The following is a 16,499-nucleotide window of genomic DNA, read 5'->3' on the forward strand; positions in this document are numbered from 1 at the left end:
CAGAAGGCCTAAAATTTTCTTTCTGCTGCTACTCAGAATCAGAGACCATATTTTATTAATCTTTAAATCTTCAGTACACAATAGTTACTAATAAATAGTGGGTTAAGGAAGTTAATAAAATTCCTAATGTTGCTGAATATACATTTCAGATATGCCCCAGTTCTCTAAGAAAAAACAAACAAAACAAATAAGACTTTTATTAGTTCATTTATTTCCTTACTCCCATGTTCATTTTATACAGTCTTTCAGTCATCTTTACTAATGGATGAGAACAGAAACCATAAATTCGTTAATATGTGATTGAATCTCCAACCCACTGACTTTGGAATGCATTCTGTGTTTACAGGCAGATTCATGTGTATAAAGTTGGGGAGACACCACCTATAAATCAAGAGGTCTGGACATCCCCCAACTTAGGAGGAACTGGGAATATCTCCAATTCCCTCTTCCCTTTTTTTCTTCCTCCCTCTCCCCATTCTGTATGTGAACATCTTGGTCTCATTCTAAAGCAAAGAATGAGGGGCGGAGTCAAGATGGCGGCGTAGGCAGACTCTGAACTCACCTCCTCCCGTGGACACAGCCAATTTACAACTACTCGTGGAAAAATTACCCCTGAGACAGAACTGAAAACTGGATAAGAGGAACTCCTGCAACAACGGACAATCGTAACTGGGGTAGAAGAGGCAGAGACTCCCTTCCGGAGAGGAAAAACGCCGCCTTCACAAGCCGCCAGCTTCACGGCCGCCTGGAGCAGCTCACAGGTACGCAGCCTCACTGGAGGCGTGGGGTCCTGAGCCGGGGAGCGCCCCCGCTGTGCGCATTTTGTGGACCCAGCACAATCGACACCAGTGGCATAATATCTGACTTTGCTGCTACTAAAGCATTGGGTAGCACCCCCAGAAAACCCGGTTCACAAAGAAACTAAAACTGGCTCTTAAAGGGCCCACGCACAAACTCACCCGTTCCAGAAAGCATCCTAAAATCACCAGAAAGAAAGGTGCACAGTGCTTCGGTGACAAGAGACTCACCTAATAGGCCCTGAGTGCATCTCGGTGAGGGGTGAGACCTCTCCAGGGACTGGGACATTGGCGGCGGCCATTGTTGTGGCCTGGTGTGAGCGTGCTGACACAGACGCCATTGGAGTTCTCCCTGAGACCTGCTAGCCCAGGGTCTGCTCCACCCGCTAGAGCACCGATTTAATCCAGCTCAGCCAGGGCAGGCAGCCCACCCTAGAGACTGGCCCCACCCAACAACAAGCCCTCAGGCAACGTGTGGGCCTGCATAGATTGGTGACTGGATGCTCTGCAGCCTGGCAACTGAGCTGACTTGAGCTGGGCAGAGTGTGCACAAGGAGCGGGTGGAGAGTGTGGGGTGGTGGCGGAGTGTGTGGGGCTCCCGCCTTGGAGAGACTGGGTCCACTTGGGGAGGTTGGGGCGCTCACACGGGGCAGGACTGTGTTGACTGTGTGTGTGGACCTGTGGGCAACAGGGCTTGTCAGCTGCAGAAGACTTGTGCTTCTCAAAGACCCACATAGGAGGTTTGCCCCACCTTCCAAAGCCTGAAACAATTGGGTGCTCCTGTGCCTGAGGGCAGCCCCACCCAGCTGCAATCCTCAGAGAGCTGACAAGAGACCTAATAGGCTAGAGGCTTACAGCAATTGTAAGGCCCTGAGCCTAACAACCTGCCACACTGGGGGCCTACTCACTTAAAAGAAATACTGCAACACAAATGTGGTATTAGAACTTACAGCCAACTGTGCTGGGGCTCCCCACACCTGATAAAGAGACTGAAGGGCCCACAACAACTACAAGCAGCTGAGCATTACAACAGCTGGCCAGGAGCATAACTCAGCCTCCCTGGGCACCTATAGGGAGAGCTAACAGGCCACAATAGAAGGACACACGTAGCCCACATAGGGGTCACCCCTGGAACATTGAGAACTGAGGGAAGCATACTGGAAGCCTCCTAAGGCATCACTTACATAAGGTCACCTATCCAAGAGCAGGAGACGTAGCTCACCTACCTAATACGTAGACACAAGCACAGGGAAAGAGGCAAAATGAGGAGGCAAAGGAATACATTCCAAGTAAGGGAACAGGACAAAACCCCAGAAAAGGAACTAAGTGAAACAGAAATGAGCAACCTACCCGACAGAGAGTTCAAACTAAGAGTGTTAAGGATGCTCAGTGATCTGGGGAGAAGAATAGATGAACTCAGTGAGAATGTCAACAAAGAAATGGAAGATATAAAAAAGAACCAATCAGAAATGAAGAATACAATACTGGAAATGAAAAATTCATTAGAGGGACTCAAAAGCAGAGTAGAGGATACAGAAGAACGGATCTGTGAGCTAGAAGAAAGACTAGAAGAAATTACCCAAGGTAAACAGGTAAAAGAGAAAAGAATTCAAAAGAGTGAGGACAGTCTAAGGGACCTGTGGGACAACATCAAGCGCACTAACATCCGTGTTATAGGTGTCCCGGAAGGAGAAGAGCGAGACAAGGGGGCAGAGAATTTATTTCAAGAAATAATAGATGAAAACTTCCCTAACCTAAGGAAGGAAACAGACATCCAGGTACAGGAGGCACAGAGAGCCCCAAACAAGATAAACCCAAAGAGGCCCACACCAAGGCACATCACAATCAAAATGTCCAGAATTAAAGATAAAGAGAGAATCCTAAAAGCCGCAAGAGAATGTCAAGTTACATACAAAGGAAACCCCATAAGGCTATCAGCTGACTTCTCAGCAGAAACCTTACAGGCTAGAAGAGAATGGCACGATATATTTAAAGTGCTAAAAGGAAAAAACTTACAGCCAAGAATACTCTACCCAGCAAGGTTATCGTTCAAAATGGAAGGAGAGATCAAAATTTTCCCAGATAAGCAAAAATTAAAGGAGTTTGTCACCAAGAAACCAGTGTTACAAGAAATGTTAAAGGGACTGATTTAAGGGGAAAAGAGAAGACCACAAATAGGAAAAATTATCTATTTCCACGATTAGAACGTAATGGACACAAATGCACAAAAAAGAGGTTGGATATGATATCAAAAACATAAAAGGAGGGAGGAGGGTAGTTAAAGAGTACAGGTTTCAGACAGAGGTCAAACTAAAGTGACCATCAATTCTGTATAGAAGAAGTAAGGAACAGAGAAGGACTACTAAAACACTGAGGGAAAAAAAAAAAAAAAAGTTAAAAAATGGCAGTAAGTACATACTTATCAATAGCTACTTTAAACGTCAATGGACTAAATGCTCCAATTAAAAGGCATAGGGTGGCTGACTGGATAAAAAAACAAGACCCATATATATGCTGCATACAAGAGACACACTTCAGACCTAAAGACACTCACAAACTGAAAGTGAAGGGATGGAAAAAGATACTCCACGCAAATGGCAATGAAAAGAAAGCTGGGGTAGCAGTACTCATATCAGACAAAATAGACTTTAAAACAAAAACCGTAAAAAGAGACAAAGAAGGGCATTACATAATGATCAAGGGAACAATCCAACAAGAGGATATAACACTTGTAAATATCTACGCACCCAATGTAGGTGCACCTAAATATATAAAGCAATTATTAACAGACATAAAAACAGAAATAGACTGTAACACAATAATAGTAGGGGACTTTAACACTCCACTTACACCAATGGATAGATCATCCAAACAGAAGATCAATAAGGAAACATTGGCCTTAAACGACACACTAGAACAGATGGACCTAGTAGATATATACAGAGCATTCCATCCCAAAACCGAAGAATACACGTTCTTTTCAAATGCACATGGAACATTCTCCAGGATTGATCACATATTAGGCCACAAAACAAGTCTCCATAAATTTAAGAAGATTGAAATAATACCAAGCATCTTTTCTGACCACAACGGTATGAAACTAGAAATCAACTATAGGAAGAAAATCAGAAAAGCCACAAATACATGGAGATTAAACAAAATGCTACTGAACAACGACTGGGTTAACGAAGAAATCAAAGAAGAAATCAAAAAATACCTGGAGACAAATGAAAATGAAAATACGTCATGCCAGAATTTATGGGATACAGCAAAAGCGGTTCTAAGAGGGAAGTTTATAGCAATACAGGCCTATCTCAACAAACAAGAAAAATCTCAAATAAACAATCTAACAATGCAGCTAAAGGAACTTGAAAAAGAAGAACAAACAAAGCCCAAAATCAGTAGAAGAAGGGAAATAATAAAAATCAGAGCAGAAATAAATGAAATAGAGACCAAAAAACAATAGAAAAAATTAATAAAACCAAGAGCTGGTTCTTTGAAAAGATAAACAAAATAGACAAACCTTTAGCTAGACTCACCAAGAAAAAAAGAGAGAAGGCACAAATAAGTAAAATCAGAAATGAAAGAGGAGAGGTTACAACAGACACCTCAGAAATACAAAAGATTATAAGAGAATACTATGAAAAGCTATATGCCAACCAATTCGACAATCTGGAAGAAATGGATAAATTCTTAGAATCATACAACCTTCCAAAACTGGATCAAGAAGAAGTAGAGAATTTGAATAGACCAATCACCAGTAAGGAGATCGAAACAGTAATCACAAACCTCCCCAAAAATAAAAGTCCAGGACCAGACGGCTTCCCTGGTGAATTCTACCAAACATTCAAAGAAGACTTAATACCTATCCTTCTCAAACTCTTCCAACAAATTGAGGAGGGGGGGAAGCTCCTAACTCATTCTACTGAAGCTGATATTACCCTGATACCAAACCCACACAAGGACAACACAAAAAAGAAAATTACAGGCCGATATCACTGATGAACATCGATGCGAAAATCCTCAACAAAATACTAGCAAATCGCATACAACAATACGTTAAAAAGATTATACACCATGATCAAGTGGGATTTATTCCAGGTATGCAGGGATGGTTTAACATTCGCAAATCAATCAACGTAATACACCACATTAATAAAATGAAGAACAAAAATCACATGATCATCTCAATAGATGCAGAGAAAGCATTTGACAAGATCCAGCATCCATTTATGATAAAAACTCTGAATAAAATGTGTATAGAAGGAAAGTATCTCAACATAATAAAGACCATATATGAGAAACCCACAGCTAATATCATCCTCAATGGTGAAAAACTGAAACCTATCCCTCTAAGAACAGGAACCAGACAAGGATGCCCACTGTCACCACTCCTATTTAACATAGTATTGGAAGTCCTAGCCAGAGCAATCAGGCAAGAGAAAGAAATAAAAGGGATCCAAATTGGAAAGGAAGAAGTGAAACTGTCACTATTTGCAGATGACATGATTTTATATATAGAAAACCCTAAAGAATCCACCAGAAAACTTTTAGAAGTAATAAACGAATATGGTAAAGTTGCAGGATACAAAATCAACATACAAAAATCAGTCACATTTCTGTACACCAACAACGAAGTAGCAGAAAGAGAAATTAAGAATACCATCCCATTTACAATTGCAACAAAAAGAATAAAATACCTAGGAATAAACTTAACCAAAGAGGTGAAAGATCTGTACACCAAAAACTATAAAACATTTCTGAAAGAAATTGAAGAAGACACAAAGAAATGGAAAGATATTCCGTGCCCTTGGATTGGAAGTATTAACATAGTTAATATGTCCATACTTCCTAAAGCCATCTATAGATTCAATGCAATCCCTATCAAAGTTCCAACAACGTTTTTCACAGAAATAGAACAAAGAATCCTAAAATTTATATGGAACAGCAGAAGACCCCGAATAGCTAAAGGAATCCTGAGAAAAAAGAACAAAGCTGGAGGTATCACACTCCCTGATTTCAAAATATACTACAAAGCTATAGTAACCAAAACAGCATGGTACTGGCACAAAAACAGACACACAGATCAATGGAATAGGATCGAAAGCCGAGAAATAAACCCACACATCTATGGACAGCTAATCTTTGACAAAGGAGCCAGGAACATACATGGGGAAAAGAAAGTCTCTTCAACAAATGGTGTTGGGAAAACTGGATAGCCATATGCAAAAAAATGAAAGTAGACCCTTACTTTACACCATACACAAAAATTAACTCCAAATGGATTAAAGACTTGAATGTAAGACCTGAAACTGTGAAAGTTCTAGAAGAAAACATAGGCAGTACGCTCTTCGACATCAGTCTTAGCAACATCTTTTCAAACACCACATCTGACCGGGCAAGAGAAACAATAGAAAAAATAAACAAATGGGACTACGTCAAACTAAAAAGCTTCTGCACAGCAAAGGAAACCATCAACAAAACGAAAAGACAACCTAACAATTGGGAGAAGATATTTGCAAACCATACATCTGATAAGGGCTTAATCTCCAAAATACATAAAGAACTCATGCATCTCAACAACAAAAAACTACCAACCCAATTAAAAAATGGGCAAAAGACCTGAACAGACATTTCTCCAAAGAAGATATACAGATGGCCAACAGACACATGAAAAGATGTTCAAAATCACTAACTATCAGGGAAATGCAAATCAAAACTACAATGAGATATCACCTCACGTCCGTCAGAATGGCTATAATTAACAAGACAGGAAACAACATGTGTTGGAGAGGATGTGGAGAGAAGGGAACTCTCATACACTGCTGGTGGGAGTGCAAACTGGTGCAGCCACTATGGAAAACAGTATGGAGATTCCTCAAAAAATCAAGGCTAGAACTACCATATGATCCAGCTATTCCACTGTTGGGTATTTATCCAAAGAACTTGAAAACAACAATTTGTAAAGGTACATGCACCCCTGTGTTCATTGCAGCCTTATTCACGATAGCCAAGACTTGGAAGCAACCTAAGTGCCCATCAAGGGACGAATGGATAAAGAAGCTGTGGTATATATACACAATGGAATACTACTCAGCCATAAGAAACGATGAAATCCAGCCATTTGTGACAACATGGATGGACATTGAGGGTATAATGCAAAGTGAAATAAGTCAGAGGGAGAAGGTCAAATACCGTATGATTTCCTTCATTAAGTAGTAGATAATAACAACAATAAACAAACACATAGGGACAGAGATTGGATTGGTGGTTACCAGAGGGGAAGGGGGGAGGGTGGAGGGTGAAAGGGATAATTCGGTACATGTGTGTGGTGATGGGTTGTAATTAGTATTTTGGTGGTGAACATGATGTAGTCCATGCAGAAATAGAAGTACAATGATGTACACCTGAAATTTTTACAATGTTATAAACCAACGTTACCGCAATAAACAAAAAATTAAAAAAAAAAAAAAAAAACACTAAGATATCACCTCACCGTTAGAATGGCTATAATCACCAAGACAATAAACAACAAATGCTGGAGAGGATGTGCAGAAATGGAAACCCTCATACACAGCTGGTGGGAATGCAAACTGGTGCAGCCTCTATGGAAAACAGTATGGAGATTCCTCAAAAAATTAAAAATAGAAAAACCCTATGCTCCAGCTATCCCACTACTGGGAGTCTATCCAATGAACCTGAAATCAACAATCCAAAGAAGCTTATGCACCTCTATGTTCACTGCAGCATTATTCACTATAGCCAAGAAGTAGAAGCAACCCAAGTATCCCTCGACTGATGACTGGATCAAGAAAATGTGGTATATATATATATACAATAGAATACTACTCAGCCATAAAAAAAGACAAAATTGTCCCATTTGCAACAACATGGATGGACCTGGAGGGTATTATGTTAAGTGAAATAAGCCAGAAAGAGAAAGACAAAGACCACATGATTTCACTCACGTGTGGAATATAAACCAACACACGGTCAGAGAGAACTGTATTGTCGTTACCACGGGCAAAGGGCATGGGGGGTGGGCACAAGGGGTGAAGGGCGACATGTATATGGTGATTGACAAACAAAAATGTACAACCAAAATTTCACAATGTTATAAACTATTAAGACATCAATAAAAAAAAAAAATAATAAAATAAAGCAAAGAATGAGCAGAAGTGCCCTCTCAGACTTTTCCTGGAAAAGAGAGGCATTTAAATGTCTGAGATTAAAGGACTTCTTTGCACAGTTTATTCAAAATAATTAGACTCAAAACCCCTTAGACAATCACTTCATGTATTGAGTGCACTACATGCCCAGGGTATTGAGAAGATAAAGACAGAGCCCGATCTTAAGATGGAGGAGGCAAACCACTACCCACAGAAAAATGTTAAATGAAAGACAGTAATAACAGCCATCTGCATGACTCAGACAATAAATGCTATGGGTCTTCAGAGGGAGAATAAATCATTTCACCTGGCAGCAAACTGGAGTGACTAATAGGTGGGACAAATTTTACCTAGGTCTGAGGTGATGGAATGATTTGTACTGGTAGAGTGAGTTAAAGATGTTCCGGATTGAGGGAATGGCCTCAACAAAGGTATAGAGGCAAGACAGCCATTTTGGTCAAGAGAACAGGACACATATGTGAGAGTAGAGACACATAAGAGAGGAGAATAGCACAGTGGTTTTACAGTGTGTTTATCTGGGTTGAATAAGCAAGGATGTGATCTGATAAAATCACTCAAATGGAAGGAATTTATAAAACAAATAGACAACTGGTATCAGAAAATCATCTAGAAACTGATTTCAGTAAGATAAGTAGTAAAAAGTCCTTGAATAGGGTGGCACCAGAGCCAGCTTCATGGGTATGGAAACAGTGGAGTCCCACACAGGGTGTCAGTCTAGAAAGGCCCTTCCTGGTTTAAGGCTCTGTTATTCCTTTCTTGAGATTCTTAATTTTGAACAAGGAACTCCACATTTTCATTTTGCACTGGGTCCTGCAGATTATGTAGCTGATCCTGCTCTTCAACAGTGGGAATTAACGAAGGGAACGTGAACAAGGGTCTGAGGAAGGAAGAAAGGATGCGACTGGTGACCAGAGGTGAGAACCCACAGGATCATAGCTGGGAGTCTCACAGCACAGGCAACGCAGGAAGAAGAGGATCGGGCTAGGGCATTACTCTGAGCGGGTGGGCTGTTTGGAACCATTGTGTGTAAGTGTTGAAAGCCAGGGGAGTTTAATAGGGGCCACAGCGTGCATGAAAAAATGGCAAAAAGTGGCAAGTTAGAAGCCGGGTAGAAGGTGAAAGAAAGCATTTGTTCTAGAAATCAGGACAGAGAAAAATGGAGAGCTAGAAATCAGCAGGACAGGCGATCTGGAGGTGGAGAAGAAAGGGAGTAGACTTGAGAGGCCCCCAAGATGCTGCCTCTGTAGTACAGGGCACCTGGGAAGTCAGGGAGAAACTCCTCTCCTGCAAGAAGACATCCTCCAGGTTAGTCGTGTGGGACAGGCTGATCCCAGACAGGAAGCCAGAGACTGGCTGTGGCGGGGAAAGGGGCAGCCCCTTCTCTTTCTAGTCCTGTGCTTCTCAAAAGGGGGAAAAGGTTTCCTGGTTCTTAAAGCCACTGGAAAAAATGTGCTCATTCCTGAAGCATTCATTTCATCTGTAGATGTTGGGAAAATTTTACATTAAGACAAACACTGCTAAATTACCAAGTTGGAAGAAAAAGTCACATGGAAGTTCAAGATAAACGTTGAAACTTCAAAGACATTTCTGCTCGCAGCCACTTGCTCGCACCACTCTCTCCTGCTTACCACAAACAGTTTCAGGGACTGAGTGTCACGGTTCTTGGCAAGTGGCTGTTAAGTTTGAGAATCACCTGGGGAGTTTTAGAAAATTCTCTAGTCCTAGAGATTCTGAGTTAGTAGAATTTGTATTTTTGAAAAGTTTCGGAGGTGACAGATACGTGACTGTGCCAGGCCCTCCGTGTGCTCTTTTCCTTCTCTCTTCTCCCTTCCTTCTCTCCCTCCCTTCTTCCCGCCTTTCTCTCTTCTCCCTCTCTTCCTCTCTCCCTCCCTCTCTCTGGCTCTCCCTCCTTCTCACTTTAGTTCTCTCTTTCTCCCTTCCTTCCTTCCTTCCTTCCACCCTTCCTCCCTTCCTTCTCTTTCTCCTCTTTCCATGACATTATAAATTTTGTTAATTTCGGAAAGCAGAAAATACTGGAATCTTTTCAATCCAAGTAGTTCTTCTGAATATAGCAGTTCAATTTGTATGTTAACAAATTCTGCACTGCCTTCCCGTAAGAATCTGTAATAAATCTCACCAGCTTTTGAAGATGCGCCCCTCGCTTTGGTAATTGGTAACAGAAGATCCTATCTTTCCACATCCCTTTAGTGATCTCACTGTTTACTGTTCAAGCTGTATAGTGGTAGCTGTTTATCTGCTTGTGTATACAATGGTTTATTGGAATGTTCCCTTCAAATTGGAATTATTTGTGTTTCAAAATTTATATTCACTCACTCATTATCTATGTAAAACTCTGCATCACTGTGTATTTTATTTTGCTGTGAATACTGTATAAATAATATTTAAAGTAAGAAGAAAGATGTTTCTCTTCTTAACATATGTTTTGTCACTTTATTACTCTAAATTAGTTAAATAATGCTCTTTCCTAGCAATGATGTCCTTTGATGTGTGACACATTCTTGCTGAAATCCAGCCTATATATGAAATCCAGCCTCTGGATATATATATCCAGACTGTATTTTCTAAAAAGGCCACACCGATGTGTAGTCCATCCCATATGCTCTTCTTGCAATGTGACATGCCACTCTCTATCCTAAGTTGGGGATAATAGTCCCTCTTTTTGAATATGGGGGCACTTTTGAAATGTCTGGGCCAACATAGAATGTGGCAGAAATGATGCTGTGTGGCTTCTGAGACTAGATCGTAAAACATGATATGGCTTCTTGCTTGCTTTCTCTTGGGATGTTCACCTTTGGGACCTGGCTCCCATGCTGTGAGGAAATCTGGGCAACACGGAGAGCCATGTGTAGAGCATGTAGCCATTTTAGGCTATAGCTGCAGCTAAGTTCTCAGCTGACAGCCAACATCAACTGTCAGACATATGAGTAAAGGGATCTTCACATGATTTCAGAGCCCACCTTTTAAGTCCTCTAGCTGAGGCCCTGAGTTCTTTTATGCCATTAGGTTGGGGGTAATTTTTTTACACTATCATAGAACTGGAACAGAGTCCATTCTGTTTCTGAAAGACATTTAAGGGTAAAAACATTAGAAATAAATTATGTCTCTTTCTGGTAATGCAACACTGAGTATAACATAAGGAGGCGTTACCTAGATCACAGCCAGTTATCCCAAGGGGGTTGTTCAGATATAGCACTCCCCTTGGAGTAGCATGTGCTTACTAACTATCAAATTATAAAAATTATCTCAGGATGATCATTTCCTGCTTATTTAGAATGCTAGAACTCAAATAATTTAGAAACAAAGAATTTAGGAGAAAGAAGAACCAAGGAGATGTTCCTGTGATAAATAGTGGAATGGGCTACTGATGAAGGCAGGGTAATATACTTCTCTAAATTGTTTGAAAGTAACCACAGATTTATCTAGCCTGGTTTTATTTGGAGAGTAAACATATAGACTGGAGCAGTTTTTGAGGTCTTTTATTGCTTTATTTTCATGGCTTTGGAAGGTCCTCAATTTACCTATTACTCATGAAGAGAAAATTTTGCATTAAAGATAGAATGACTAAGTATCAATTTTGATTAATGCTCATAAACAAGGGATTAGAATCTTGCACCCAAAGGTTCAATGTCCTTTGTGTAAAATAGAGCCATACAATATGGCATCTGTGGACTGGACTGCACTGTGTTTTCTAATTTTTTGAAAGAGCTATTATGATTGCTAGCTTAAGACTTTAAAAAATTTATAAAATTTGGAATTTTATTTGTAATGTGTTTAGTTTGCTTTGTGAAGAATTTCTCAATTATTGGCGTATGCTACATATAACAGCCTGTATCCCTGAGATTGAAGCAGAATTTTGCTTTTGCGTTCTCTCCCAGCTGTAATTTTTTTGGTTTGGACTGTTTTCATATTAAGCTTTATATCTTCAAATATTTTTGCTATATAGTCAATCTGTTATCACCTTTGAGACTGTAGTACAAATGAAGAATCAAATAAGCAATTTAACAATAGCACCATATTCAGTCAGAGACCACAATTACCTTCTGGAATAAACTCCTACACTAAGAGCAAGGTTTATAGCCACTCCACAATTTACTTCCACTCATTCATTTATGAACTATATACACAGATTTCGTAATAACTCCTCAATACTCAGGTTGCCTAGTTTCCCATAGTCAATGGATGCTCAACTTGGTAATATAGAGAGTTGTACTGGTAAGCTGCTCAGAACCTCTCCTTAACTCTTTCAGAGCAGAAAGAAACACAAATGGTAGACAATAAATTAAAAAAAAAAAACTCCTTTAGGAAAAATAATTCTGAAGATAAGAACAAATCACTCTCTTTGTGAGCTTGCTTTAGTTCAAATGGCTCAGTCAGGGACTGCTTCTTTCTCCCTGTCCCTTCACACACCAGGAGTGACATTCTGCCTGAGATTCAGTACGTCCCACAGGGGACTCATTATTTCCCTTTCACTGAAATAAAAACTGCTCACTCCCTGCATTTCCTGTCTCAATTATGACCCAACTGAATACCAAGTTGTCCAAGCCAGGAAGGTAAGGGAATCCTATGCCCTTCCTCTTTCTCAACCATCAATCCAGTTCCTTTCCAAATCCTGCTGCCCTGTCTCTGTAATCACTTCTCACATCTGCCTCCTTCCCGGCTCTGTCTGCCGCTGTCCTACCTCTGGTCCAGAGACTTGCAGGCTCTGTTAGTCTGTCTCTTTGTCCACTCATGCTCTCTTACATATGTCTCCACTAGGACATCAGAGGGATTTACATAAAATGCAGGTCGGATTCTGTCAATGCACTGATTAAAACCTTTCAAAAGCTTTCTATCACCTACAAGATAAAGTCAAATCTACTCACGTGGCCTGAAGGAACCTCTATAACTCTGTCTATTTCTATCTTTTCAGTATCCTCTGTGTTTTTCTTTCTTTAACCTAGTACCCAACATGGATTCTCAACTTCCTCTGGTTCCCCCGAGCACCATGAGTTTTCTGTCTTTGTGCATTTGCTCGTGAGATTGCTTCTATTGATGAACCCCCACCTTTCCTTAACCCCCAGCTCAGGCAGCACCTCTTCCAGGAAGGCTGCCCTCTGTCTGCAGCCAGCGTTTCTAATCGTGCACCTAGAAATGGCAGTGACTGCTTCTTTCATAGCACTTCCATCATTTTACTGACATTTTTTTATAGATGTTGATCTCCCCTATTAGGAGTGTTTTTAATTTTTGGAACCATGGAAAATTCTTTGTACTGCCGGCTCCTGGTACAAATACTACATATGCAGTAACTATTTGTCGACCTAAAGTAAACTGAATGAATAATCACAAGGTCCTTAACCAAATTCGTTTCCCTGAGCCTGGCTACTAGAATCTGAGCATTCAATGAATTCTTGTTTAATCTAACTGAATGGAAATATTTTAATTCTTTTTTTCCTTAAAAATAAATAATTGAATTTTATTTGTAACAAGGGGTTTTTTACTGGTTGGGCTTGGATAGTTTTAGGAAGTGAAAATAACAACTCCACACTCCCCACAACCTCTACCCATCTGTATTAGTTTCCTACAGTTGTTATAACAAATTACCACTCACTTGGTGGCTTAAAACAACACACATTTATTCTTATACAGTTCTGGAGGCCAGAAGTCTAAAATGGGTCGGCAGGGCTTTGTTCCTTCCGGAGGCTCTAGGGGAGAATTATTTCCTTGCCTTTCCAGCTCTAGGGAAGCTTGGCTTGTGGCCAAGGAGGTACATCCTCACATCTCCTCCTCTGACTCTCCCACCTCCCTCTTTTCCCTAATAAGACCCCTCGTGATTACACTGGGCCCACCTGGATAATTGGACAATACTAAATGTTGGTGACTTTATCAAGAAATAAGAACAGTTAGACAAGTTGGTGTAGCTCCTTTGGAAACCAGTTTGGCAATACTTATAAAGTTGAAAATGTGTATACCTATGACCCAGCAATTCCATTTCTAGAGTATATTCCCTAGAGGTACTATTGTATGTTTGTTCCAGGGGTCACATATGAGACCACTCAGGTTAACATTGCCAGAGAGAGTGAAAAATAGAAACAATTCAATCAATAGAAGAGGTGAAAAACAAATTATTGTCTATTCATACAACGGAATGCTCTGCAGCAGTGAAAATGAGTTAACTACAACTGCACACATCAATACGTATGAATCTCAAAATCATACAATGCTAAGCAAAACAATGTAATAGATGAATACACGTGAAATGACTCCATTTACATAAATGACAAAATGGGCAAAACCAAATAATAGCAAGCATGCGTGCATCTGTGTCTATGTGTGGTCACATTTTTTTAAAAGCAAAGGAAGATCAAAATTTGGGATAGTAATTACCTATAATGTTACCTACAATGGAGAGAGAGGGATCCTATCATATTAAGGATAGAAGACTTCAGGTCTGTACTGGTGATAGTCTATTTTTAAAGCATGGTGGTGGAGGTACATGGACATTTATTTTTTTCTAATATTATTGTTTAAAATGAATATATGTTATATATGTATATATGTTTATGCATGATATATTTCACAACACAAAAGTGATTTTTTTTAAAAAAAGAAAGAACACTGGAAAAAAGCCTTAAGAACCCAGGTTCAAGTCTCAACTACACATCTAACATGTTGTTTACTTGCGCAAGTGTTTGAGTCTGAGTTTCCTCATCCATAAAGACAGGATTTGAAATAGACAATATTGAAGGAGTCCTCTGACTCAAGTTCTTGGTGGCAGTGAGATGTTCAGTCATTTTGGCCTGGCTGTGATGATGTGGAAAGGCAGGGGGTTAAGCCTCCTCCTGGGAAAGATATATTCCATTGTGATTGTCGTAGATGCTCCTAATGAACTGGGAGGCCTCCAAGTTGGTCTTTACCTTTGGACCTGTCTCAGTTATTCATATTTACTCAATATTTTCACATTGGGCCATAAGTCATTCACCACGACATGCTATTTTCTGATTCTGATTTTCCTGTGGCCTAAGAGGAATTTTGAATATATATGCTTATTCTGACCGTGGATTTATACCAATGCTAAATGGAGCTGGTTTGAGAGTGATGGATTTATGAATGTGACTAAAGGGTGTATTAGGTGGTTTACTTCCAGCACTAGAGGTGTTGTGGAAGGGGCTCCCTCTGATTAATAGAAGGAATTAAAAAATTACAAAGCCCAAGGGAGAGTGTAGCTATGACATTGAAGAGTTTTTGCTTTATGGGCAAATTAATTTCTGGCACCATCTACAAGTTACAAGGCTTTGTTTATGCATGATATGTGAAAAAAAAAACTATATTATAAAGTGGTTTAACATACTGTTTGGTCTTTGTGAGGCAATGTTGGAGTTCAGCTGCAAAATTATTTGGGAATGCTATTATTTAGAATAAGGAAAGCATTTTATCCTGTGATTTCAGGAAACCTAGAAATCATCTTGCATACCATGCTGCCACTCTAAATACACAATTTAAAAAAGTTAACTGTATGTTTATGAAATATAATACATATGACAAAGCATATCCTCCCTATTTACCTCTAAATTTTAAAATAATATGTGGAATATACATAGAAAAGTAATGGCAAGTTGGGAATATAATTTGTTTGTAGGCAATAAATAAATAACAATGATTTTTTAAAAAACTGGCCTCCATTTTATAAAAAATTCATTTTGTAAAAAATCCTCCAGTCAAGCTGTTAAGCCAGAATCTCTATTGTGGAATCCTTTCAGTTATCAAAATCACATTTCAAATATTTAAAAAAATGAAGTAAAGTAATGTTTCGTGAAGGTTATATATCAGTTGAGTTGTGAGCATTCTGTTCTATTTTTCCCCATAAACTAGAAGTATTAAGTGTCATGCTAGCATCTGGGGCCTAAACATAGGTTGACGGAAGCCAACTTTAATGGCTTTTCCCACTCTAAAATGATGCCTAGTTTCAATCGGTGGTTAAAAAAAAAAATCTGGGATGTCAAAGTAATATATGCCTCATGTTTCTAAACATTTTGTGTTTTCCCGTTGAACATAGTTTCACTGGAATTTAAGTTGTGTTTTTTTTTAATTTGGTTTATGATGACATTTTGTTTTCATGTGGTCTCGAACATTCTTTATGTCAAAGATTCAAAGCCATGAGAGCTTTCTCAATCATCTAATATAACATTTTAATTGTACATATGCAGAAAAAGAGCTCTCTTTATTCCGTAGCGTCTACCTCAGTGGAAAATGGAAAACTGCTCTAGAAGTGGGCTCAAAGGTGTGTGTTCTGGGCAGGTCATTGATAGGAAGAGGGCACAACCTGTAGGATTGATTCTATGAGGGCATACGTGTAGAACAAGATGCTTACTATTTGGGGGTTAGCTTTTCTACATTTGAGGGAGATTGCTTCCACAAGTCCACAGTCTCCTTTCTGCTCACTGCCATAGCTGCCCTCTGAGACGTCTCTCATTTCTGATCTCCAGCATAGCCTGTTTTTTGCTTTTGCTTTTGT

This window comes from Ceratotherium simum, chromosome 19, assembly GCF_057802395.1.
Source record: "Ceratotherium simum simum isolate JZ-2026a chromosome 19, ASM5780239v1, whole genome shotgun sequence".
In the NCBI taxonomy this organism is placed as follows: Eukaryota; Metazoa; Chordata; class Mammalia; order Perissodactyla; family Rhinocerotidae; genus Ceratotherium; species Ceratotherium simum.